The sequence below is a fragment of the Ictalurus punctatus genome, chromosome 9, assembly GCF_001660625.3.
Source record: "Ictalurus punctatus breed USDA103 chromosome 9, Coco_2.0, whole genome shotgun sequence".
Lineage (NCBI taxonomy): Eukaryota > Metazoa > Chordata > Actinopteri > Siluriformes > Ictaluridae > Ictalurus > Ictalurus punctatus.
In genome coordinates, this window is record NC_030424.2 from 20,489,772 (window position 1) to 20,515,518 (window position 25,747).

Below are 25,747 nucleotides of genomic sequence, written 5' to 3' on the forward strand. Positions count from 1 at the left end.
ATCATATCTATTTAGAGAAGACTTGGTCATTAAGTCATCTTATGAAACACATGGCAGGTATTAAATGCTCATTTTCCAGCCTCTTCAATGGTGGAATGAGCAGGGGGGTGTTACTGCGTCTGGTGGATAGAGAGGGATTTGTATGCATCAGATGGTCTGCTTCGACTTGATCCACCTGGCTGTGCTCATGCTGTTCCTCTGAAGCCTGTCACTGACGTCTGTGCTATCTGCAGTCACCATCTCCCCCTCAAACACGCCTGCAGCCAAAAGAATACTTTAACTGATCTGAAGAAAAGAACAGACTGACCTGAAATAAACTCAGACTGAGACTCTGGGTAGAATGTTGTCTGACATGATGATAATCTCCCCAACCATAAGAAATAAGTGTGATCCCACTAGTGTCACCTCTGATTTTCTCAGATTCAGCTAGCACACAGTGATTTCTCTCCCATTAGGCAGGTGTGTGCTAATATTACAGGTGCAGACCTGTAGCGCTTATATTTTGGCTGAGTACCAGCTCACTGTATCTTTGAGGTGGGGTGTGTGTGTGTGTGTACACAGTGCTTATACACATAATGATGAGGGATGCTCCCTTGGTTTAATGCTGACAGAACCAAGAGGCTGTTTTGACCCATGCTGTGTGAAAACTTTGTGTAATGTAAAATGAAAAGAGGAAGAAATGAGACACTTTGTGAAGGATTTCAACAAAAGTTTTGGTCGAGTAGTGTTAGAAAAATCTCCATTATTCATGAACTTCACTTGACTTCATTCCATATGTCAATATCACGCTATTAAGGTTTTACTGTCTATATTGTGTTCCCATTATTGTGTGTCGTCCCCCTCCCCCCGTTTGCCTATACTTCACTAAATGTCTACTTGCCTATTAATGCACAGTTTAATATCTGAATAATGTAACATCTATCCATCTATTTTCCATGCTAGTTATCCTACATGGGGTCGTGCCTATCCCAGTGAACTCGGGGCACAAGGCGGGGAACACCCTGTACGGGGTGCCAACCCATCGCAGGGCACCATCGCGCGCACACACACACACACAGGTGTGCACACACGTGCGCACACACACAACAATCAACAATTCGAAAATGCCAATCGGCCTACAATGCATGTGTTTGGACTGTGGGAGGAAACCAGTGGAAACCCTCAAAGCATGGGGAGAACATGCAAACACACACAAGGCAGAGGTGGGATTCGAAACCCCAAGTAAGATGTAAGTTTTGGTCTAGACAGACAGCATGTAGCAGCTTTTTCCACCCCAAGCAGCTTGTAGTTACTGTAAAGTTACTGTGTGCATACTCCAGTTTCTATTTTAGACATGTAATTTGTGAAAGAACTATATTGAAACTATAAGTTGTTGTTTTTTTTTGTTGTTGTTGCTTGTTTCACTGTGTCCCATGTAGTCCAAAAAGAATTTGTGCATGTAGGTTTAGTGCTATTCTGATGTGGGAGATACATGATATATAATACAGCACTCAAATTTCATATTAAGAATGGCAGGTTTGGCTGGTAAGATTCGGTATCCTTCAAGCTACCCTCATGCTCCAATCATTTTACTCCCTGCTGCTCAATTTATCTGCTGCCTCCGTGTGTCTGAACATAGTTCATTTCTCTGTTAGCATCTCAATGAGCCAGATCAAGATTTTGACCTGCAGAGAGCTGTAATATCTGCTATTCCTGGGGACTGACATTCATGTAGAAGATTGATGATGTAAATGGTTGTAGGTGCAAGGATAATTAAGGTGCCTTTCCTGGCTTACCATTTGTCACATTCTACCATCCTTCACTAGTTGGCCTGTCTGATTTGACCATGGTAAAGTTTGTTTTAGTTTTTAGTACTCTCTTTGAATGCCTCTAATGATACCCACAAAGAAGAAGCCACGATACTTAACGTAAGAGCACGGCTAGAGCCTCAAAATTGATATAATTGTTATTTTGCATTAGCAGTATTATAAACTTCATGTCTAGACCATGAAGTGCATGTTTTGCAAGTGCATGTCTCAGTCCACTGTATAGAGCTATGTTAAGCCAGGCCTTTATTACTGGAGTAGTGATAATGTGTCTGCTGTGTACGATGTCTCTGATTAAGTGCTCTCTAGCCTGTCTGTTGAATGAACAGTGTAGAGCTACAGTACATGGAAATAAAAAGGTCTGCTTTGCTTTGAGCAGCCCATGATCACAGTCCCTTATGTTGTAGAAAAAAGGGAATATGCAGAAGAGATCGAGCCATTGACTAGTACTGCTATGAATTAGTCACACTTCCCTTACGGCACCCCAGCTTAGTTTTGTTTTTCTTCTTCCATTCCCTTTTCCACCTTTTCTTTCCAGTTCCCTCCTTCCGCCTCACTGACACTAAGCCTTCAGAAAGCTGCTGAGACTTGACTCTGCCACAAACTGGCACTCGCAGTGTTGCGTTTGTCAAGCACAACAAAGAGAGACAGAAGATGAGCGTATGTATGTACACTTCTGTACATATATGAGATTTTTCAGATATATACACAATATACACAGAGCGGTTCGAGAACTGACTCCAACCCAGAACCATGACTGCGGAAAATGTATAATAGTGTAGCTTGAAATATATTTAAGAGGAGCAGACTTCAAACACTGAATATTGATGTTTATTGTATTTGTTTACAAGGTGAAACAGGTTAACAGTGTGGTGTGGCATTTTTTTTTTTTTTTTTTTTTTTTTTTATTATTATTATTATTATTATTTTTTTTTGCATACAACTGAAAGTATTAGATTTAGTTTATCAGAAGGTAAATTAATGTGTCATGGCTCAGACTATGTTCCTAAATTCTGTCATAATTGACAAGCTCAAGTTTTCTCATGCCTACTTGTGTTATATTGTGGCACATTAATGTTACCATCTCAAAATAAATAAATAAATAAATAAACGTCAACTGTGCTCCTAAATTTTTGTAATTAGGACCACAAGTGCTCCTAAAAGAAATTGTCTTGTGTCTCTCCTCCTGTAAACACTGCTATTGCCTTTTCTGCATACGCCTGAATTGTTTTCATTTGGTTGCATATTGTTATATTTGATGCATATTTTCATTTGGTTGATGGTATTTTAAAATTTTTTTTACTCGTCCTATATTTCGGGTACAATTTTATATATATTTTGCCTCTACGAGATGATGCACTTTAAGGACCTGTCCAATTTGATGCAAAGAATTGTACATTAGCAGGAATGTAGCATAACATGGAGGTGAAAGCAGCAGTTTGTTTATTTAAATGTGAAAGTGCAATAAAAATAGGTTGTCCCTAAAATCAATGAATACTCGTGATTAAAAAATCGAGATCTTCTGCCTGAAAATTAGTCTTGTTAAAACCCTGTTTATATTCCTTTCTTGATTATAGTGTAAGCACCAACACTGAATGCGAAAAGTTGTCTGGGATACGGTGTCGTTTTAAACTTCACAACGCCAGCGTCCTTGGTTCGGTCCTGAGCTCAGGTGAGGGCGCAGTGATTTTATTCCAGGAAAATAGATAATCAAATCATATTGGTTGTGCGAAAAACAAATTGTGTTCATGCAACTCAGTTTATTCACTTGGAACCAATGTACACAACAATGTGCTAACGTAAAATGTGATGCTGAACTGCAGTTCATGATTGCACGTATACCACACTATATAATTTTAGAACATGGGAATGGGTATGACATGATGTTTTTATTTGGTAAATAGGAGAAGATGAAGAATTTATTTGTCACATATACATTACAGCACAGTGAATTTCTTTTCTTTACCTATCCCAGCTTGTTAGGAAGTTGGGGTCAGAGCAGATTCTAGACCATGATACAGTGTCCCTGGAGCAGAGAGGTTTAAGAACCCAATAGTGTCAGTTTGACGGTACTGGGGCTTGAACCCCTGACCTTCTGATCAGTAATCGGGAGCCACCACTGCTCAAATACTTCAAATACTTCACCATAGTGCATCCATCCATGCATTACATAGGCATGTGCAATTATCAGAACTCCTCAAAGATAGGACCTATTTCCCTGCGCTTCCAGTTCCCTTGCGCATGACTGCAGTCATCCGTTATTCTCAAGCAAATGCTTTCCAGATACGCACTCCCACATCTGCGCTATTGTGAATGTGCTTTTTGAAAGCCGTTCTTAGCATATTCATTAGGGATTATTTTTCTATATAGAGCTCTTTGACTTCATTCTGGATGATTATTGCATTCACTTTCCAGTGGGATTCTGTTTAAGAGGCGAACGCTGATATTTGTTGCATTTAGAATGCTTAATGCACTTTTTAGAAAATCTAGAATAAAAGTTGTTGAGGTTAATGTAAAGTGGGGAATGAAACTTCCTAAGCAAAGGAAAGGTGCTGTGTTTACATGGAAAACTCACTCAAAATGTATAATACATTTTATATGAGCACATTCAATAATTGTTCATACTTTTATTACAGCTATACTGAAACCAACTGCATTTCAGCATCACATACAAATTCACTGCTCCCACATGCACAAACTGATAATTGAGTAGGTTGTGCAGAAGGGAATGACTGCAGCAAGGCTCTTCTTATATGGACCCTTAGATAGATATGCTGAGCTGCGTAATTAATTCCACTACCGCCTGATTTCAGAGAGGAGTCCATCCAGCCTGGGAGCGCTATTGATTTAGCAGGGCAGAGCATGTACAGAATGGCAATTTAATTTTCTTCAGACTTAACGCCATTATACTAAATAAGCACCTGATTTGTCCATTCTTTTTGGCTCTCTACCTGTTCTGTTTTTAGTATTACTTCAGTCTGAAATGTCTTTGCATCATTATTTTTTTGCTGTACTATGTTTTGCTGTGGGCAGGTTTGAGACCACCTCTGTTAATTTAAGATTTAGAAAGCATGTTCTTTTTAATCCCTTTGAAATATCAGCAAATGAGCTGTTTCTTTGCAGATTCTAATCAGCTGAACTGTAGAGTCCCATTAAGGCTTATCAATTAAAGTGCATTGATAGATTTGTTTTGTCTTAATGCTTATCTGAGAGAACTTGGAATTTTTTCTTTTTTTTTTTTTCTTACACAGTTTAAAAACTTATCTGATTTGTTAAACACTCTCTTATCACCAACATTGAACCTTAAAGTCCACCTCGTAACTGGCTGGCTGTTTGTATTTGCATTTGGTGTAGGTGCTAGGGATGTCCCTTTTGCCTAATTTTATTATCTGTATAGTTGTAAAAGTTAATGATGGGATATTCATTTAACAGCTAAGAGAGTGCGGAGCGTATTTAATACAGCATAATCAAATATCAGTTCCAACTACAATTAAACATTTCTCCTGAACAGAAAGAAATAACGCACCGCAAAAGCTTTACAGTTTTCTGCACTACAGTAACAGCTTGAGCTCTGCCATTGTTTAAAACTTAATCAAAGTGTAGAAGACTCCAACCACATTTCTGGACATGTTATAGAAAATTCAATTAACAAACCTTTTATGATGACAATGTCAAAGCATTTATAGAATGGTGCTCATCTTCAGTGTTGGCTCTAGTGTAAATTGGACTTAATCTGCAAGCCAGTGGTGCATGATTTGTGCCCATTGTCATTTAAGACTTTTAACGGAGTTGTAATGGATGTTATTGGACACTTGTGTAGGGACACTTATGAGAGACTTTTAACTTGTATTAATATTTTATGATTAACAGTAACAGTCTCTCACGATCGCCTACAGCCCACATAGACTCTGATACCTATTATAAAATCAGCAAGCCTTTACAGTCCTGGTTTGAACTGTGAGCTCATTGGCTATATATTGGCAGTATATTTTGTCACACGTACATTACAGCACCGTAAAATTCTTTTCTTTGCATATCCCAGCTTCTTAGTAAGTGCAGTATCAGACACAATACAGCACCCATGTTGCAGAGAGGGTTAAGGGCTTTGCTCAAGGGCCCAGTAGTGGCAGCTTGGTGGTGCTGGGGCTTGAACCTCCGACCTTCTGAACAGTAACCCAGCACCTTAACTGTTGAGCCACCACTGCAAATGTTTAAACACTGACACAGTGATCTTTTTGGGGCAGAAGATCCTCTGGATCAAGACAAAGTTCACAGCATCTGGTTGTTATTCCAGAGTTTTGAAACAATTAATGTAGAGTAAATGCGATAAGCTTGCATGTTTGCCAGCAGGCTTCAGAAAGGACATGTGGTTAGTCATCTGTAAGCAAATGACTTATTCCTGTGAAAGCTGGTTTTGTGGCACATTTATTGAGGAAAAGTACCAGACTTATGGCTACTTATACATTTTAAAAAAATGTTTTTTGATATTTTTGATACTATGTTCATTTCTGAAGAGAGAACAGTGGACTCAGTGTTTTCACAGTCCAGACCATGACTGCTAAGTGGCTTAACTTTTGCACACCCAAGTTCACCTCTGGTATGTTTTTTTTTTGTTTGTTTTTTGGTCTGCTGTTGAGATGAATGACTGAGGCAATCCATGGAGCTGTCCCGCCTAACGCTTTCTTTATAGGTGCTTGATCTGACAGATGTTTGGCGCTAGTTTACTCCCATCTCAATGGAGTATCATCTAGCAGCCAGTCCATGTGCGTACCGCATGCTAAATATTTTGAGAAACACGAGGGGTATCTGGTCTGCTCCTTAATGGAGTCTGCAGCTGGGGGTTGGACCTGCTCCAGCCAGAAGCTGTACATCAGATGTGCACAAGTGAAATGCTGGTGAACGTTCTTGAGCCGAACCTTTTTGTTGGATCATTGTTGTTAACCGATAGATAATTATTCATTTAAATGAATATGATGGGGACTTTAATTATGCAGGTGGCTTTCATCATGTTTGTTCTCTAGTGTGTATTTTGCTATACTATACAGAGTAATGTGAGCTTTCTTTCAACTATTTAGACTTTTAGATGTTTGGCCTGTATTTCAGACAGATTTTATACCCCAAGACATTTGGCATGTGAAAGTATTTTCACAAAAATACTATTGATTCTTTCTAGAATCTTTTATATTGTTGTATCACACCCCTTTGTTTAGTTTTTTTTTTCCTCTTCTTAAGAAGTACGCTTTTCACCTGATCACAGTTGGGCTCATTCAATCCAAATGCGAGCAAAGAGAGCAATACATTATTCATTGCATAATCTTTTCATTATACCGCATTAATATTGCATTAGTAACTGGTGTTGAACAGCACTAGTCTGTCAGCATCAGGGATGTGTGGGTAGATGTCGCTTTCACTTATTGATGTCTTTGACTGAGGGTCCAATGATGTATGTGTCCAATTCCAGCAATCTCCCTTACTGTTAAGAGGAAAGTGGTGTGTTCATCATAGGTCTGATGTGAGAGGAATTCAAGACTTTATTGGAGTTTGTGAACAAGTGAGAAATGCAGGTATCATTATGAAGAGAATGAGTGGCTCATTGTAAGTCAGATGAAGAGTTTTTATTTTGAATAAGGATGGATGATGATCAAGGAAGACATGTTGGTATTTTTCTGAGGTCGTTGCTATGATTACAGGCCTTATATCTAGTGTGAGATGAGTTAGGACTCTAGCCCTGTCCGTTATAGTGCTCTACTTCAAGTTTGCTTTTTGGTGACAAACGCAAAATTTAAAAAAAATGTTCCAGGGTGCATGAAAAATTGAAATTTGTTATTATTATTATTTATTTATTTATTTTTTTTTACAGACACAGCATCTGTTTTCCAATCCATGCCGTGTGCAGTTCTACTAACACATCAGTTTCTGTCACTGACTATCAATCTTAAACGCAGTGTATATTAGGGGTGTGCTATATGACAAAAATATAATTTCACAATTCACAAAGGCTTTATACACAACATTTATCGCAGTATATCGGTTGTGCTGCATTAAAAATGTTACAAATAATAATGTTGGTTTATTATTGATAAACCAATGTGTAATAAATGTGTTTTTATTTTTCAGAGTATAAAAATACAGTATTTAACACTGAAAATAAGAAAAATAATTTTGCATTTCTAAACACTAAAATGTAAAAATCAGCCTTTTCCAGTCAGTTTGTAATAATTAAAAATAACAATTATTATAAAAATATATTGCAGTATTTAGGATAGCTCAGAAAAGTGTATTGTGATAAATTATATCATGATGTGTTTTTGTCATATCGCCCAGCCCTAGTTTTATGCTGGATGTAGTAAACAAACTACTAGGATGCAGCATTAGTATTTCCTTTAAAATCCACATGAATCTACAGTAGCTCCTGGCTGACATTGTCTTATTTCCTCTTCGGGGATCATTACAGTTCATCCATCCACTCAGCCTGTTTCAGCCATGCCAATCATGGGATGAAAGCCTTTCCATCCACTAGGAAAATGAAACTGGATTATAGTCTCCAACAGGCTCCACTCATCGTCCATCTGCAAGAATAAACTGTATATCTATATTTGTAATGCGATGACTTACTTTTTTAAATTGGGTTTCAGAAAAAAAATCCATCCACCCATCCATCCACAAACCAGTGTAATTAGATAAACCATCTTCTTTTGCTTGTACCTTAAAACCCCAAAATAATAGGGTAATAGGAAATTCACACACTTTCACATTTAATTGCTGAGAAGCTTCCAAAATTCCAGTCAGTTTTGTATAGAAATTGGGGGCGGTCTCTTTTCTTGCATGTCAGTTGACAGCAACACCAGCTGCTTGTTGGTAACTAATGAGCTTAAGTCAGATATGAAACTAAATTCGGCGAGGTGGGCGTGCATACAGACTTGTGGCATTTTAATTCTTCCACACAAATAACACAACATTATGCAAATCCCCCAGTGATTCCCATTGATTCTCTACGATTCTCAAGAACAACCCAAGGTTGCTCGAGCACTGATCGATACATTACTGATTGATAATTACAGTTGATGCGTAACAAGTTGAAAAGACATTTTGATGTGAAGTGGGAAGGTTTGTGTTTTTCTTATTCTTACTTTATTCTGAATTCCTACAACTATTGTAGCAGCTTCTCCCTTCCTGCTTTATTTTATATATGTGAAAGCTTTAGTGTAGGCTGTACAGACTGAAAATGTCTGACCTTTCTTATCTTTTCTTATAAGATAATTGAACTACAGTAGTTGAAACTTAACCTATATGTTAAATTAAATTGTGAATATCGGCGGCAAACCATGTTAGCAAATGATAACACATGACACCATGTTGATTTTAAACTGTACATATTTTCTGGGATATTTATTACTATATTATTCATCACTGTTAGCAGCTTGTATTTAAATAACAGCACTTACTGTTCAACCTGTGGACCGTACAACATGCTTGCGCTTGTGGTGTATTAATGAAGTGTGAGCCTCCCTTCTGATTTGTCTCCCTGCTGAATGAGAAGGTGAGAAATGCTTCTTCTCACACTATCCCAGAATGATGAATTGCCAGTGCGGGAAGAGATGAAGCCTAAGCGAGATGAATACTATCTCCATTAGAGCAGGAGTGCTGGCATGGACCATGAATGAAACATACAATTTTAGGTTGGAGCTGAATTTCCTTAACATATTGTAAACATTAAGATCTTGCAAAGGTGAACTGATAGAGTATCACATTTAAACTCTGTCTGTAGATTATTATTATTATTATTATTATTATTATTATTATTATTATTATTTTTTTTTTTTTTTTTTAAATAAGGGGCTTATACTATGAAGGTCATCTAGGGAATGTGCAATATATCAAATGTACTACAGCATTTCCGAATGAAATGTTGGTTTAGAACAGTGGACACCAACATTGATAACGTTTACATGGACAGCACTAATCTAATTATTGACCTTATTCTGAATAAGACAATATTGTGATTAAGGTGTTTACATGAGTCGATTTTAGAATGCTCCTTTCATGTTCCTGTTTTACATGTTATAGAACATAGCTCGATTAACGGCACACGTCATTACGTCCCTACGCCACACCGCCCGACGTCCCCTCCAGAATTTCACGTATCGACATACAGTTCGTCTTCGTTATGGTACCGTATACAGTTTTGGGTGTTTCATTTTTAATTTCACGAAAGCTTCAAGTGCAGTTAATTATTTGTCATGCTGTACGTGCAAATAGACGACTGCTAGAAGCCGTCGGCTGTGTCCTAAACTGCATGCTTGCCTACTATATAGTAGCCGAAATACGTGCATCTCGCCTACTATATAGATGTATTTCTCCTACTATATAGTAGGTAAGTACACAGTTTGGGACGCAACCCTGCTCTCTTGTTTGCCCTCAAAAACATACTGCCTGTTCCTGGAGATTTGCCTTCCTGAAGACTTTAGCTGCAAACATAATCGTGCCCACCTAACCATCTACTTATTAAAATTAATTGATCAACTATAAAACGGAGCATTTTGGTTGGAGATGAAACCTGCAAAAGGGTAGATCTCAAGGAAGAGGACTGGTGACCACTGTTTTAGAATGTCTGGTTTTGTTTTTATTGTGATTTAAAGAAGATTTAGTTGGAGAAGCTGATGAGTTTTTTTACCAGCATTAACACTGTTTTGCTGCAGATTTTCCTGAGCAGCTTTTATTTCATTTGCACTGTGTAACATCCAGTTTATATTTAAGCAATCAAAGCTTCAAAAAACATCATTACTAATGGATTTTAAACTCCGAATATTCCTGCAAGCATCTGCTATGCTTGTTCATTAATGGTTTTAACTTGGACTTCAATTTGTTGTCTGTAATTTAATGTACACATGACTGTTATAGGATTTCATTTGCTGACTAAACATCCTGGCTAGTGCCTCCCTCCAGACAATAAATTTAATTAGATGGCTATTGGTGTCTCTGTTTTTGTATTTGTCTCCAATGACCAGGGCAGTCATTTTTTCCCTTTTATTCCCTGTTGTTATTTCTTCCACATTATTCTCCAATCAAATTGCTTCTTGTTTGAGGTGGTGGTTAAATCAGGCATATTTTGTATTTGAAGAAAAGGATCTGTCTACCATGAGGATCTATCTGCATTTCATGTCGGTGGCAGAGATGATATATTTTGTGGAGGGAGCATTGAGTCATGGTAGTTTAATACATTTCAGAATGTTTCTTTGTGAAACCAATAATTGCTTTTTTTTTTTACACCATTATTACCATTTAATACAATCAGTGCATGGTCAATGATTTGAAAAGCACTGAATAACTCCCACAGTAATAACAAGCTATTAGACGCATTGATCTGTCAGGGGCCTTTTGGACGGCTCTGCTGGCAGTGCTGGAGCTTTGTTAAAGATTGCACAGTGTCTGGCTGTGACTGGTGCCAGTGTTTATTGTGTTAATGAAGGTCACCCAAACCAACAGCTGGACTTATTCATACTGTTCCCACACAAACCCAGCAGGAAGGCAGGGACTCGGGCTGCTGCCCACCAGGGCCCTGAAAATGCCATATGCTCCCACGCTACCCTGTAACGCCTCACCTCTAGTCCGGTTATGAATGGCTTCTGCATTCCGGTGGTTGTATTGATCCTTCCAAACTCTTATTTTTCTGAGATGGTGTGTGAGATCTAGATATAAAGTTAGACGTTACACAAGGTTGGAGCTGTCATTAAAAGTGTATCTCTTGCAGGAGATTTAAATTCCTACCAAATACAATGGCAGTTTATTAATTTTTCACAGTGGCATATGTGGAATGGCTAGTTGTAGAGTATACATTTATTCATACATTTATAAAAGAGTATTTGGAGACTCTGAAATTTTTGCATTCACAGGGCTTCTTTTTTATTTTATTTTATATACCTTGCAGCTATTTGTTCATATTCAGTTTATTACTAGTGTAGGTAAGGTGCATTCACTGAACACGTTATGCATGCGAACATGTTTTGTGTATACAGTAAATGGGCTGTTAGGAGGCTGACAGTCAATTTGCATTGATGAGAATTATGTTTGCTCATTGTAAGAACAATGCTCATGATGCTCAAACCAGCTGTTTGAATGAAGCCCTGAATCTCCTCAGCATCTGCGCTATTGCCAGCAGGGCTCTGGCTCCTGTTGACAGGCTGTAGTTTGGTTAGGGCACTCTTAAAGGTTAGACACGATTATAACAGGCATTTCTTTTTGGGAGCTGCTCGCGTTGAGCTGAAGCTACAGACAGGGCACTGCACGGTGCTGACAGCCTCTTCCTTCAGTGGCATGCTTGGAGCCCCGACATTTATGACTTTGGTATTTCTGTTGAAGGGCACTGATGGGAACTCTTAGACCTTCCCTGACAGCTTGGACATCACTGTGGCAGTACGTAAAATACATATTTTGATTGGGCACCGGTCTAATATTGAAGGGTTAATTCTATTTTGGCCTTTATAAAATGTGCCACGGTTCATTTTTTTAGATTTGCAGTTCAGCTAAAACATGTCATATTTGACTACTTAAGATGTTTTTTTTTTAATTTTTTTTTTTTAGATCACAAATCTGTTGATGTCTCCTTTGTCCTTCGACACCAGCGATCACTAAACTACACAATATAAACTGCAAACTATATTCATTCATTCATTCATTCATCTGCAGTAAGCATGTTATCGTGGTCAGGGTTGAGGTGGATCTGGAGCCTATCCTGGGAACTGAGTGCATCGTGGGAATACGTGATTGGACACCAGTCCATGAAAGTGCTCCATGCACATCCACATTCACACCTAGGTGCGGTTTAGTGTACCCAGTCCACCTACCAACATCTTTAGAGTGGAGAAGAAACCCACATAAACACGGTGAGATGTAAAACTACACACAGGCAGTAACCTGAGCTCTGGATCAAATCTGGGACCCCGGCTCTGTAGAACTGCAAACTACGTTTTATTCTCTTAATCATGCTTTAGAACACCAAACTATTTTTTTTCTGCTCAGTCTGAAGTCTAGCTCTTCCAGCTCTTTCAGTAATATTTTCCAAGGAAGGAAATATTATCCAAGCACATCCTTTACTTCCTTTTTAATTCAATAACTCTGCTCATTGTTGTAACAGAGGAAAATGCAATTTTGCTATTGCAAAGGGCAGCTGGGGAAAAATATCACTTTTCACTTCTCCACATCATGATAGTCTTGTGACCCCACTCAAGGGCGCTGTCTGTCCGTTGATGTGTTAGCTCATGTTTTCTGTTTCAGCCATGCTGCCAAGCATTCCAATCACCAGACTGAAACTCCATCTGATGTGCAGTGCCTTAGTGAATGTCTTAGGAAGAAGTCAGAAAGATGGCGTGAAAATGATTGTCTGACTTAGGCAGTGATGTAAAGCTTCTGGAGATGAAAATCCATCCCTCACATGTTAATATTAAGGATCATGGGGAGGATGGAAAAACATGTACGCTAATTGTACACTTTGAAAAAGACTTCAGATTTGGTTTGGAGGTTTTTCTTTCTTTTTTTTTTTTTTTTTTTGTTGATGTTCCAGTGAGTCTTTTGTTTTACAGTTTCTTCCTCTCAAAGCAGCATCCCTTCAGTAAATATTTATAGCACTTAATTTACAGGCGACTTGTAAAAGCGCTCATGAATAAGCAAGTAAATGTGTAATGGGAAAATAATGGAGTGCAAATAATGTTTGAGTGCTTTATCAGTAGAGGCAAATCTGTAGAAAACCAGAGCTCACCAGTGCTAATATGTGGTTTAGCTTATTCACCAAAAGCCCAACCTCTCTCTTAATGTAGCACTGTATAGACATGCTGTTCAGGAATCTACCCAGCCTCGTCTCTCATCCAGGAACCTGTCCATATTGGTAATGCCGATTGAATTAATTATTTATTAAGAAGTTGACAAAAGGCACGAAACCACACCAGATGTCTGTCTTTCTGTTGTAGATGTTGTGACAACTGGTTCTAACTACTGTCCTAACTCCTATAACAAAATAAATGGTGGTGCTAGATTATTCTAGTTTGGATCCTTTTAATCCAGAGCTATATTCTTACCACACAAATGTTATTCAGATCCTCCTGCCGTTTCACTTGTCTGTCAGGTCTGCAGCATGTAAATATAGACAGATTGAGCAGTTATTTTATTTTGGTCATTGTTGGATTTGTCGCTTTGCTAAATGTTTTAAAGAGCCCAAAGTCTGCTTTAAAAGGAGCAGATAGCCAAGCAGTGATATCAGCCACATAAAACACAGTATTTTCAATTCACGTCATGTTCTATGATGTTTTCTTCACTCCATGAGGACGTTATTCAAGGATATGCGTATGTATATTATACTGTCGTACAGGGCATCATTATTGATTTTGATGTGCATGTGTATGTTTATCTCTTGTAGGTAAGTAACGGTTTATTTTTCCTTTGTGTCCACATCGTGATTGTAATTATTTTCTCGTAATTGCACACACATGCCTGCCCACACCTGATTACAGTGTTCTACAGATTGCTTGTGGTCTTGCCTGAGAAAATAACGATGTGGTGACCGAAAAGGAAAGCTGTTCGATGTAAAACAGTTGAAGGCTTGTGCCTCATTCTTGGACTTGCTTAGAAGTTAACATATTTGACATCTGTCCAAGCACATCTGGACCTGTATGCTGAAACGAGTACAGACAGATGGGGAGAGATGGAGTTCAGGAAGGTCACAGCACGTTATCAAGTTTTTCAAAATGATTTCTTCATCACTAATATTACAGTTGTCTAAGCATATACACTGTAATCTCTTTAGAAGTAATGGATCATTTTCATGTACTAAAGTGAGCAGCATCAGGAGGTTGTAAGACTTGGAGTGCTAACGTTTTTCTCCCTCTGTCTATCTCATCTAGTCAGCCCTAGTGCTGTGTGTGTGTGGGTTTTGATGTTGATGGCTGGAGTGAAGAGGAATGCTCAGAATACAGGCGGGGACAGAGTGCAGTGAATGCAGCAGGTGCAGATGTCTGATTTTTGTATTATGAACTGCTCTAGTGCAGAGTTTAGAAAAGTAGCAGTAGGTCTCGAAGGAAAAAAATATCTTTACAAGCTGTACACATTTGCATCTGTAACCTCGCTTTCTTTCTAACAGTTTCATTTCATGTCATGCCAGTATTGCTTCTGTATGTCACATGCTGTTGTTCATGTGAATGTGAGACTGTATGTTCATTAAAATTGTGAGACCAATTTGTCTCGCTGGGATCTCAGAATTCCTGCTTGGATGCCGTAAATCATTGCTTACCTTTCAGGAGCATGCGGCCAGCATCTTTCATCCTTCCCCTAAGTATAATTTGCATCTTTGAGGTCCGAGTCAATCCATACAGGATTTCATGGAGTTTTATTTTTGTGATTGTTGCTGCCAAAAATGCTCGATTTTGCTGCGGCTTTTTTCAAAATGTGCAACTTGCTGAGTTTTTTTTTTGTGCCAAATCTTCGGAAAATCACTGGTAAATCATTTGAAGAATTGCAAGCTCCAGTTTCCTTGATTTTGTGTTAAGTTTTGTGATCACAAAATCCTGAAGGGACTGTTTAGCTGTACTCATGTTCGACGCACATGAATCGAAGGGGGCTATGGCTGAATGCATGTTGTGGTGATGTCCCATGATGCGTCTTGGCCCAAATCTGCAGAAAATCTGTGTTCCTTTTGAAAAATTGCAAGCTCCTGCGAGTTTCCTTGATTTTGCGATGATTTCTAAAATCGCAGAACTCTGGAAGGACTGCAAAGTGCTAAATTCTGGTGACGTTTTACCTGCTTGATAGTGGTCCAGTATTAACATGCTGAACATAACTATTTTTGCTTGTCTGTTTTTTCCGATGTCTATTTTTACCCTCAGTAGTTATGTATGAGAGTATAATCGTGCTGTTGTTAATGCTGTAAGATGTTTTTTGCTGTGCTCTGTTCTCATAATGCATTGCATGAGCCAGTACCCAGGGGACATGCTTGGCTTCAGTTTGTGCTGTTTGACACCTTGTAATGCAATAGGGGAGACTGCTGATCAGCATTTAATCAAAGTGTTAAAACAACTTTGTCTTTTTCCATTAAACCCAAAGCTCAGTGGGTAGCTTGTAATTCCTAATTCCCCAGGTCCAGCTATATGATTTCTCTGCTCATTTGTAACACTGCCTCTGCTGCAGTGAATGATTCTCTCCAGCACTCTGGCTTCTTTAATGTCCTGTCTGTGGATAGAGCGTTTAATTAGCTTCTTCAGCAAGACTGCGAGGGTGTTTTTAAAAGTCAGTTCAGCGGCACCTCAGTAAAACATTTCTGAGGATACACCTCGAGGAGTGTCACGGTGGAGAAAATTATGCCTCGTTGTTTAGTGGTGGATTTCTCAACTCTATTTTTCCATAGCCTCCTGTCTTTAATAGCTTTGCTACCTCACTTTGCTAACTCCTAAATGGATACAGTCATGCACAATTTAACAGATTTTGACATTAAGCAATATTTTTGAGTTGCCATTTGTGCGTTATTTTTGCTTCAAACTTTAATGCATCTTCAAGCCATTAGCTTCTTTTGGTTAGCAGTGTTTTGTAGGAGGTAATGAGGCAGCAAGCCTTTAGTGCAGCACAGTAGGATGGGTGATGGGGTGGGCACCTGTGCATTAGCTAAGACACATAGGAGACCGTTACTCTCCTTCTCTGCCAAGAAAGCTGTCAAACTGTCATTGAATTTTGTTGCTAAAGTTTCAACAAATAATAACTGTGATTCAGATTTCAAGGTTTAATATGTTATTAGTATAAACCCTTCTTCGAGGTAAAGATGTGTCCCTTATTTGAATAATAAATGTGATGTTGAGGTTTAATTAAGCCATGTGTGCAAAGAACTTTTAAAATACCGAGACCTTCCAACAATGGCACAAAGTGGTGTAAGATGATTTGCAATAAATATTGCTGTCATTCAGCCATACACCTTTCTCTGGAACCTTCTCACCAAGATTTTCCTGGGTTGGTGCTTTATTCTAGATGACGATGAACCCTGGCAGTTATCCAGGATTCATTGAACCACATAAGAATCTAGTGCTCGTTTAATCCCTTCTAACTACCAGGGCTGATGAGAATCACCTTGATAACTTATGGAACAATGTCATGATGAACAGACTCACTGGAAAAGTGTCATATTTGCACAACCAATGTGGCTATAGTTAACCTTGTAGAGCTTGAAGTCGCATGGTGTTGCTCATGCAGCAAGATTGCTTCTTGTGGAGTGGCATATAATGGTAGGGGCCTTGCATCCAGCCTTCTTATAGGCCATGACGATGATGTCCACCACCCAGCAGGCCAGTCTCTTATTGGTCTGAGGATCGTATGGCCACAGATCAAAGTTTAATTGTAGGGCATGCACTGGGCATAACAGAAGACTGCAGATTCGTCTTTATAAAAGTTTGTTAGGTCAAATAATTGGTTTACAGAACTTGGTAGTATGACCTCGGGCAGGGGTCTTTGTTTAACCACAAGTCATCTAGCCTCCAACAGATGCAAGGCAAGCTTAAGTCCAACGCATGCACTTCTCCCACATTTACATATGATCGTAAGGTGGGGCCTTCCATGGTGGTGTGACGCACTGCATGCCCCACCGCATACACATGTTTATAGATGGTGACTTGCTGCTGTCTAATTTGTAATTTCGAAATCGGTCAGTGCGGGATTCTGTCGATGAGGTGCATACCATTCTTCTTGGAACAGCTTGCACCCAAGGGCATGCAAATACAGTATGTGTGTGTGTGTGTATGTGTGTATATATATGTGTATATATATATATATATATATATATATATATATATATATATATATATATATATATATATATAAATATATAAATTCACTTCATGAATTTGTTGGAAGCTATCTGTATATGTGTGCACATGTACTAGAAGGTACTGTGATTCTGGTGGTTAGAATGGGTGAAAGAAATTTTCTTCATGAGAAATCTGTGTATTTGAAATCAAGCAAAACTGATTCACACCAGACACTTCTTATTTCTAAAAGTTTTTTCTGACGCCAGTTATACTCCTGGATAGCAACACAGGCTATTTATTCGATTTCCCAGTCTCTTATGCCGACTTTATTGCTTTGTGTTGTAATTATTTATCATTGTGTCAGGCAGGGGAAATAGTATGTTACTGATCTAAATGGACTGCTAATAATCAGTCAATTAATTGTTTTCTTTTTCCTATTTTTTATTTCTTCTTGCTGTCTTTCAATAGTAGTCAGGCTCTTAACATAAACTGGAAAATGTAGCAAAAAGTGATTCAGCTAAGGTCATGCTTGTCGAGTGGGGCAGTTTCATGCTGCAGAGCCACAAACTATTCCTACACTTAACAGAGGAAGAGACAGGGCCTGTAATTAACAGTCTATTTTAAATGACTCTTTAAATGGCTTGCCCTTTGAGGAAGCCCTGGCAACTAATAACACCTTAGTACTGCAGGCACCCAGGTCACACTGCACTGTGGTAGATTCACAGTGACGAGGATCCAGTGATCCTCATTTATCTTTGTCATATAAGTCTGTTTGTTGGTAAAATAATAGTTCTACCTTTTGTCCTATATATTTGCATGTGTTTAATCCCTTCTCATTGGCGTCACATCTTGTATAAATGTAGCTCTGAAGACATTTCAGAGCTACATATGAATGAAATGTAAATGAAAGGCATGAAAATTGCATTTAACAATTCTATTCCAAGGATGCCTACTTGTACATGTATAACTGTATCTACTTCTGCAAAATACCTTGGGAAATGAGTTATTACTTTGATTCAGCATCCACATCAGTCTCTGTCTCGTCACCAGAGATGAAAGTAACTCGTGCCATTTAAAAGTCACTTGTGGCATCCTCTTCAACCGACTGATCTGTGTACACACACACACACACACACACACACACACACACACACACACACACACACACACACACACACACACACACCCCATATACTGTATAGAATTTTTTTTTCTTTCATTTTCTCTTCAAACTTCTGTGCAATGATTAGTTATTCAAATTCAGTTTGCTGCTTCTGATGCAACTGTCTAATCTTCATCATGGAGCTTCTCAGTGCTTCCGTTAAGTGACCTCTATTCCTCAGTGAAATACTTGTGCTTTAATGCTGTTTTAGAAGAGCAGATTGTTTCAATCTGTTGCGGGCATGTTATTGTGTCTGTAGATGGATTCCCTTGGGCATTCAAGATTACAGAGTCAGCTTTCATGGCTATGCTGACAATGCATAATTGCATTGTGTATGTATCTATTGCAGCAGATTATGCTGATGCTCTGAGCTCGTTTACTGTTTGTATAGACAGCAAAATGTATGCATGGTAGTTTCCTTTAAGTTATGCAAATTTAACACACAAATGTTTATGATCATGGATCCAGGAACAGCAGGAGTTCTGCTCTGCATGTCAAACCAATTCTAAACACATTTGATGACCACCTTGACACTCAATCACATTCCCCCATAACAGTACTGACTGATGGATGAGTGACAATATCTTAATATAAATATTGCCACACATCTAAGAAATCATATATATATATATATATATATATATATATATATATATATATATATATATATATATATATATATATATATATTTTTTTTTTTTAAGGAAATTGAAAATGACACATGGTTTTATATTTACAGTAAATATGTAAGTAAGAAAAGCAGAGATTCTTCTCAACTATGCAAACATATTAAGGTGTTCTCATTACAGAAGGAGCTAAAGAAAAACCTCTACACATCCTAATACACCTCTTCAGTCCCTTAGACTGAAGAGCCTAGTGGTGTTTGGTCAAGTACAGGACAAAGAGTGAGAAGTGAGAAACGCTTGGTTTTCTAAAGCAGTGGCATGGCTCTATTAAAACTTCAGTTTTAAACATTTTCCATCTCTGTTCCAGTTTCTGTGTAAAATGTTTCAAACAGTGGTGGCTTTTAAATTCACATTTATTTTTGAGTATTTTTCAGTAAAAAAAAAAATATTTAAAAAAAAAAAATCTTACTCAAGTACATATGTAAATACTGATATGTACTGAATCTCTAACAGCATGAACTACATGTGCACTGAAAATGATATACAAGGCAATTGTGATGCCTTAGGTAAAGCTCTTAAGTAGGCAGTGGGACATCACTTGGGAGTCAGCCTAACTGTCAATGGGTCATGCAATATATGGTTCAAAAACAACAAAATGTGTATTACATTACACATTAAAATTTTTGCTATAAGTACATGGGTTTTTTTTTTGTTTTTTTTTTTGTTTTTTTTTTTATAAATAAAAATAGTGTATGTAATATCTGACGAAATTGGAGTAGAACGTATTCTCGTAAGTGATCTCTCAAAACTCAAGTCAGGTCACCTTAATTCATATAGCGCATTTTAAAAATGCCAAAGTGCTGCACAATAAAACCAATTCAATATGAGTTTAGATTGTTTTAAAATCTCGCAAAAATATTTTATGATCATATCATAGACTAGATTAGAACTTGCTCATATTAATCCATAATGACGATTAATGGAGGCCAAATGGAAACACACCTTTTTAGTATGCTAAAAAAAAAAAAAGTTTCATAGTGATATTGCTACTGGTACATCTTAAATGAAACTAATGGGGTTTACATGGCTCCTGGAGTATTTCAAGAGTACACTTGGACTAATTAAACTGTCAGCATTCTAGCTGACAGTGTATTTCTCTTCAGGTTTACATTAGTATGCATGCAGAAAGCTAGTAGTACACTGGAATATTTACACATGATTATCAAAACCAAAAAGAAGTGCTTATCAAAATTATACAATTCTAGTTCTAGTATATCAATATATATTTAATAAATAGTAGCTCCCTACAGTTACAAAGGCAAATAATAGTGTCTGGTGTCATTTTTATGTGGAAATTGATTCGAATTCTAGAAGAATTTCTTTTTTGTTGACTAGCCCAATGAGTCATTTCTTGTTCACAAACCTACACATTTTCTACTTTTGTTTTTATTTTTTATTTCTGGGAAATGATAAACAGCAAATTAAACCTGTTTCTCTTGTATTTATCAGACTGTGTATATTGTGCTCCCTTGGCATTTTTCTATTGATTTTTTTCCCTTTTGTCCTTAGCAAATATGTATCTTCTGAAATGCATTATTTTTCCTCTACTCACAATCTAACAAATCCTGATTGGTTGCTCATGGTTTCTCGTGGTGAGGAGTTCCAGGGATTATACAGTGAGTTTGTGTAATGCATGAGATCTTAGAGACAGGATGTCTTTGTACTTTTACATTTGTTCAAGCTGTTTATCTCTGCTTGGTCTGTTCAGGGATTTTAACACATAACTTATCACATTAAACCAGAGCCGTAACTGTAAAGCCACTGCTGCCCTTATTGAAAAAATATGTTTAATAAAGCACTGAGGCTGAAATGCCATACTGCACTACTGACTATATATATATATATATATACACACACACACACACACACACACACACACTACATAGTACTGACAAATACCAGAATTTCCCTTTAACTGCTTGGCATGAGGGTTCACAGTGTCACAATTCTTGAGTTTCTCTTCAGGAAATACAAGTGTATGTTGCTTGTGTACAGAATTGCATCTCCCTCAACAGATGTTTTGATGCCCTGCTGATGGCATCGCTGTGTTAATTCCCGATAAGTTCCCTTTTGGAGGTGATGCTCTCACAGAAGGTCTAACATCTTAAGAACTCCTCATGTGTCCAGTTTTTGAAATTCATTCCACTGTGTACCAAGCACTGCTTAAATCAAACATCTTCCATCTGGCTCACCAGGAAAACAGACACTCCCCTGGAATGATAAACAGCAGAGCAGACTTGGACTCAAAAGGAGAAATTGAGCAATGCTCTCTCACTTGAATGGCACCGAGACCGAGTTCCTCATCAGCAACCTGTTAACCGTCGTCTAAACAATGGCTGTAATCAAGTAGTTTTAGCTGACTTGTCTGTGCTCTGTGAGCTATATGGATTTCTGTTTGCATGAGAATGAGTAGGTTTAGACTGGGCTGTAATTTTGGTCTCTGTAACATTCTTACCTTCTACACAAATCTGCACTTTGAGGCCAGGTTAGTGTATGCCTTTTGCTTGTGTCATGGTCAGGATTCACTGTAGCAGAAAGCTGAGAGTAGAACTTAAGATTATATTTCACAGTGATGGATGTTAGGTTCAGTTCGGTGTTAACGCAGATTGAAGACCTACCTGCTCAGGCAGTCCTATAGAGTGTAGAACTAGTGGTACAAGAGTGTGGAGTGTTTTGGTGAAATAAGTGGGATGCTGCCTCCACTCTATTCACAGGTGTTCAACTGAGATGGACATATTTTCAAGAACACCTTCATGCCCTGCTTATTTCTGCTTTTGCTTCTCTGACACACACAAACACATGCTCCATCAAGCTTCACTGGCTGTTGACCATAACCATCCTGTCTTTTTTTTTTTTATGTATGGCATTATTCAAAATCAGAATCTCAATGCAAAATAATTAACCATGAACTCATATTATATAAACAGTAACTTGAATTTGTAGAAAACGTAATATAAAAATAACTGATTTCTAACGTTGCTTCCTCCTCAGCGCCATCCTACTGAATGTTTCACCCTTCACTTGCTCACTGTGAGTTTATTTTTGCATAATATATTTATACTGATTAGATACATTATAGACATGAATAAATATCACTGAAATATTTACTATGCAAATGCAATATTTGGCACCCTTATATATAGAGGAGTGACAGTGAATATTCAAATCAGGAAATTTAATTTTATTTGTGTTGCGCTTGTTACATTGGTCATTGTCTCAAAGCAGCTTTATAGAAATATATAAACACAGGATACAGATTTTAAGTGTGTGAATTTATCCCAGTTGAGCAAGCCGGTGGCGACGGTGGCAAGGAAAAACTCCCTAAGATATTAAAAGGAAGAAACCTTGAGAGGAACCAGACTCAGAAGGGAACCCATCCTCATCTGGGTGACAACGGATAGCGTAAAAGTAAAGGAAAGTTCATTATGGTTTTATATGAAGTCTGTTTTGTTGAACTAGTCCACTGTTCAACAATGCAAATTCTAAGTAATCTGGGAGAAGTTCTGTCATGTTCATTAATCACATTGTGCCCAAGAGAGAGCAGCTGTAGGATCTCAGAGCTTTATTTGGCAGGCTTGTTGTTTGGTAATGTAATGAAGTTATACTACTGTTAGTCAAAACTACTGGCCCACTTTCACATGGAAGCCCCAGCACTTAAAAATAAACCAGCTTTACCTGTATCTCTCATTTTGGATGTTGGGATGTTTACGGAGAGTGTTTTCACCTGATGTTATTCATACTACATTCTCATCAACTGTGACCTATGCAAAGATTTATTTCATTGTAAGGCAGGCTCTTTGGAAAATTCCCCCGGTGACACTGTAATGACTATTGAAATGGAAATGAAGATGTGATGTTTAAGCACTGCAGGAGGAGACAGCTGCATGGCTGATTTGCTTAAGTGTTTGTGAGAGATGTTAACCTGAACCCAGCTGTGCTTCAGCGATCTGTTGAGTGTTGCAAGATGATGGACCTTGATTGAATATTCAAGCAAATATTCTTCCAAATTAAAACGCAAGTGTCAGCTCTCACATGGATATTAAAAGATGTTTCGCATCATACCTCCCATGTTATTTGGCCGTTGCATAACTGCCTTTTGAATATTGGCAGCAGATCACATTGAAACTGAGCTGGCCACAAAATTCTGTGATGAACAGCAAATCTGTGAAATATGGCAATAACACATTTATCAGTCAAAGCTGTTGAAGCTTGCAAAAGGTGAAAACAGAATGTCCTCACTTCTTGAATGATGCAAAACATATTTCTTATTCAGGTTCTTTTTTGTAAATGCCTTTTTTTCTCTCTCTCTCTCTCTCTCTTTGGGTTTTGGATTTGGTTCGAAGGAATTTTGGCATTTTGCAAAGCACGGTACTCGCTGTGCTTTAGACGGACTTGCTTTTGGCGTTCCAGAAAACCGCTCACACATCAGTTTTATTTTGCAGCATCCAAAAGAGACTTTTAGTTGTTTCAGTCTTCACAAAGAATGTGGGAAAGTTTTGGGTAGCATAATATGTGAAGTTGAAGCACTCTGTAGCTGTGTTTTAAAATTCAGTAGGAGCGCATGTCCCACACTTACTTGTTGTGCCTGGCTTTATTGAGAACTCACTGTAAAGGAAAATGAAAGATGAAATATAACTGTAACTTAACATACATAAGCTAATTTGGATTTAGCAGCTAGTAGCATTTAGAAAAAGCCTTGGAACATTTGTAAAACATCCCCAAGAGCACATCCACAAACCTACTAGTTTTTCAAGAAATATGCATGTGAACATGTGCAGGTTTTGCAGGTCTGCTCAAGTAACATTGTCAACCGTATTCTTATATTTCAGGAGAGCATCACAGTACCACAAATACACAACATCGCCTTTCTTTGTAAAGACAAGTCTACTGTCTCACTGCTGCTTCTTCTGTTTCATGAAGATTATTGCTGAATTGTGTGCACAATAATTATATTGCACACCCTTGTGTAGAATTTTAAATAACGTTATATGAGCCTTATAGAAACCAAAGTTGTTAGTTATTTTATAATGTAATTGACTAAATTCTTAACAGTTCATGAACCTTAATCTAATGAAAAATAGTTACAACCCTAAATTGGTGGTTCTCTTGAAGCTACTTTTCTGCTGTTCTCACAAATGCAGCACTTTACGGAGTATTCTGTTGTGTGCTGTTTTAAGCTGTATGTTTCAGATTGATGATCCTCACTGCCTCTTACGCACTTCCAGTTTAGTTTTAAATTTCACACGTCTCCATTAACTACCCTGACACTTTTATTAGATGAGCAAATTAATATTCATCAAGCCTATAGCTCTCATGTAGTGCTTGCTTTTGTGTAGGCTGAATTGTTTATAAAGGCTATAGAAATGTATTTACACTAAATTACAGAGCCCTTGTTTATACTATATTTTATGCAGACATACGTTTTTAAATTGATATATACTGTACATTAAGTTCATTTATAAAGCTGCATTTATATGGTCTGGGTAGGGATAATCCAACTTCGTTAGACTTCTGAAACTGATCCGCTTTCTCCTTCAGTATGGGGGCTGAGGTGGAGTTTTCTATGTAGATCCCTTCAATCCCTTGAGATCTCAGTAACGGTAAACAAAAAGACTCCTCCAGATGGCAGTTTAAAGGTGAAACTGAGGTGAAGGAAGGGAGATGACATGCATAAGAGACTGGGAGAGGGAAAAGGAGGAAAAAAGTGGATCTGAAAGATATTAGAGCGAGGAAAAAAAGGCATCAAGGACACAGATGTTTCTACAAACAATACAGAAGCAGAACCTCCTGTGAAAAACTTGCTATGAGATGGATCATAGCATGAACCGAGAGCGGTGTGAACTCTGATGTCTGACCCCTGAATGTAGAGTGCTGGAAATCTAATTCGTGAGATTCCTGAGGAAGAACATTGACTGACATCATGTGAGCGGGATGATGTATACTCAAATCACAAGCCTATGTCACATGAGACATGATTGAGTGTTGTGTTTGGTTTTGCAGAAAACTACATGAATTGTCAAAAATTTTGTACGGTCTTCCACAGTGATATTTGTTGGTATATGAGACCTTTTAGCTATACTCATGTTCGATGCATGGGAGTCAAAGAGGGCTTTGACTGAATGTGCGTTGTGATGACGTCACACGACGCGCCTTGGCCCAAATCTGCGGAAAACCAGATGTAACGTTGAAAAACTGTAAGTGCCCCCGAATATTGCGGAGTTTTTGATTTTGCATTCATTTCTTCAATCGCAAAATCCTGTAGGACTGAATTATGTTACTTCAGACTTAATTTCCATGGTGTCTTGCAAAGTTCAAACACAC

The 25,747-nt window shown here is 38.0% G+C and overlaps 1 protein-coding gene across 4 annotated transcripts in view; it reads left to right on the forward strand.

Annotated features, from left to right (window-relative positions):
* The window catches only part of stxbp6 (syntaxin binding protein 6 (amisyn)), a 59,386-nt gene that overhangs the window by 17,471 nt on the left and 16,168 nt on the right, over nucleotides 1–25,747 (forward strand). The window lies entirely within an intron of this gene.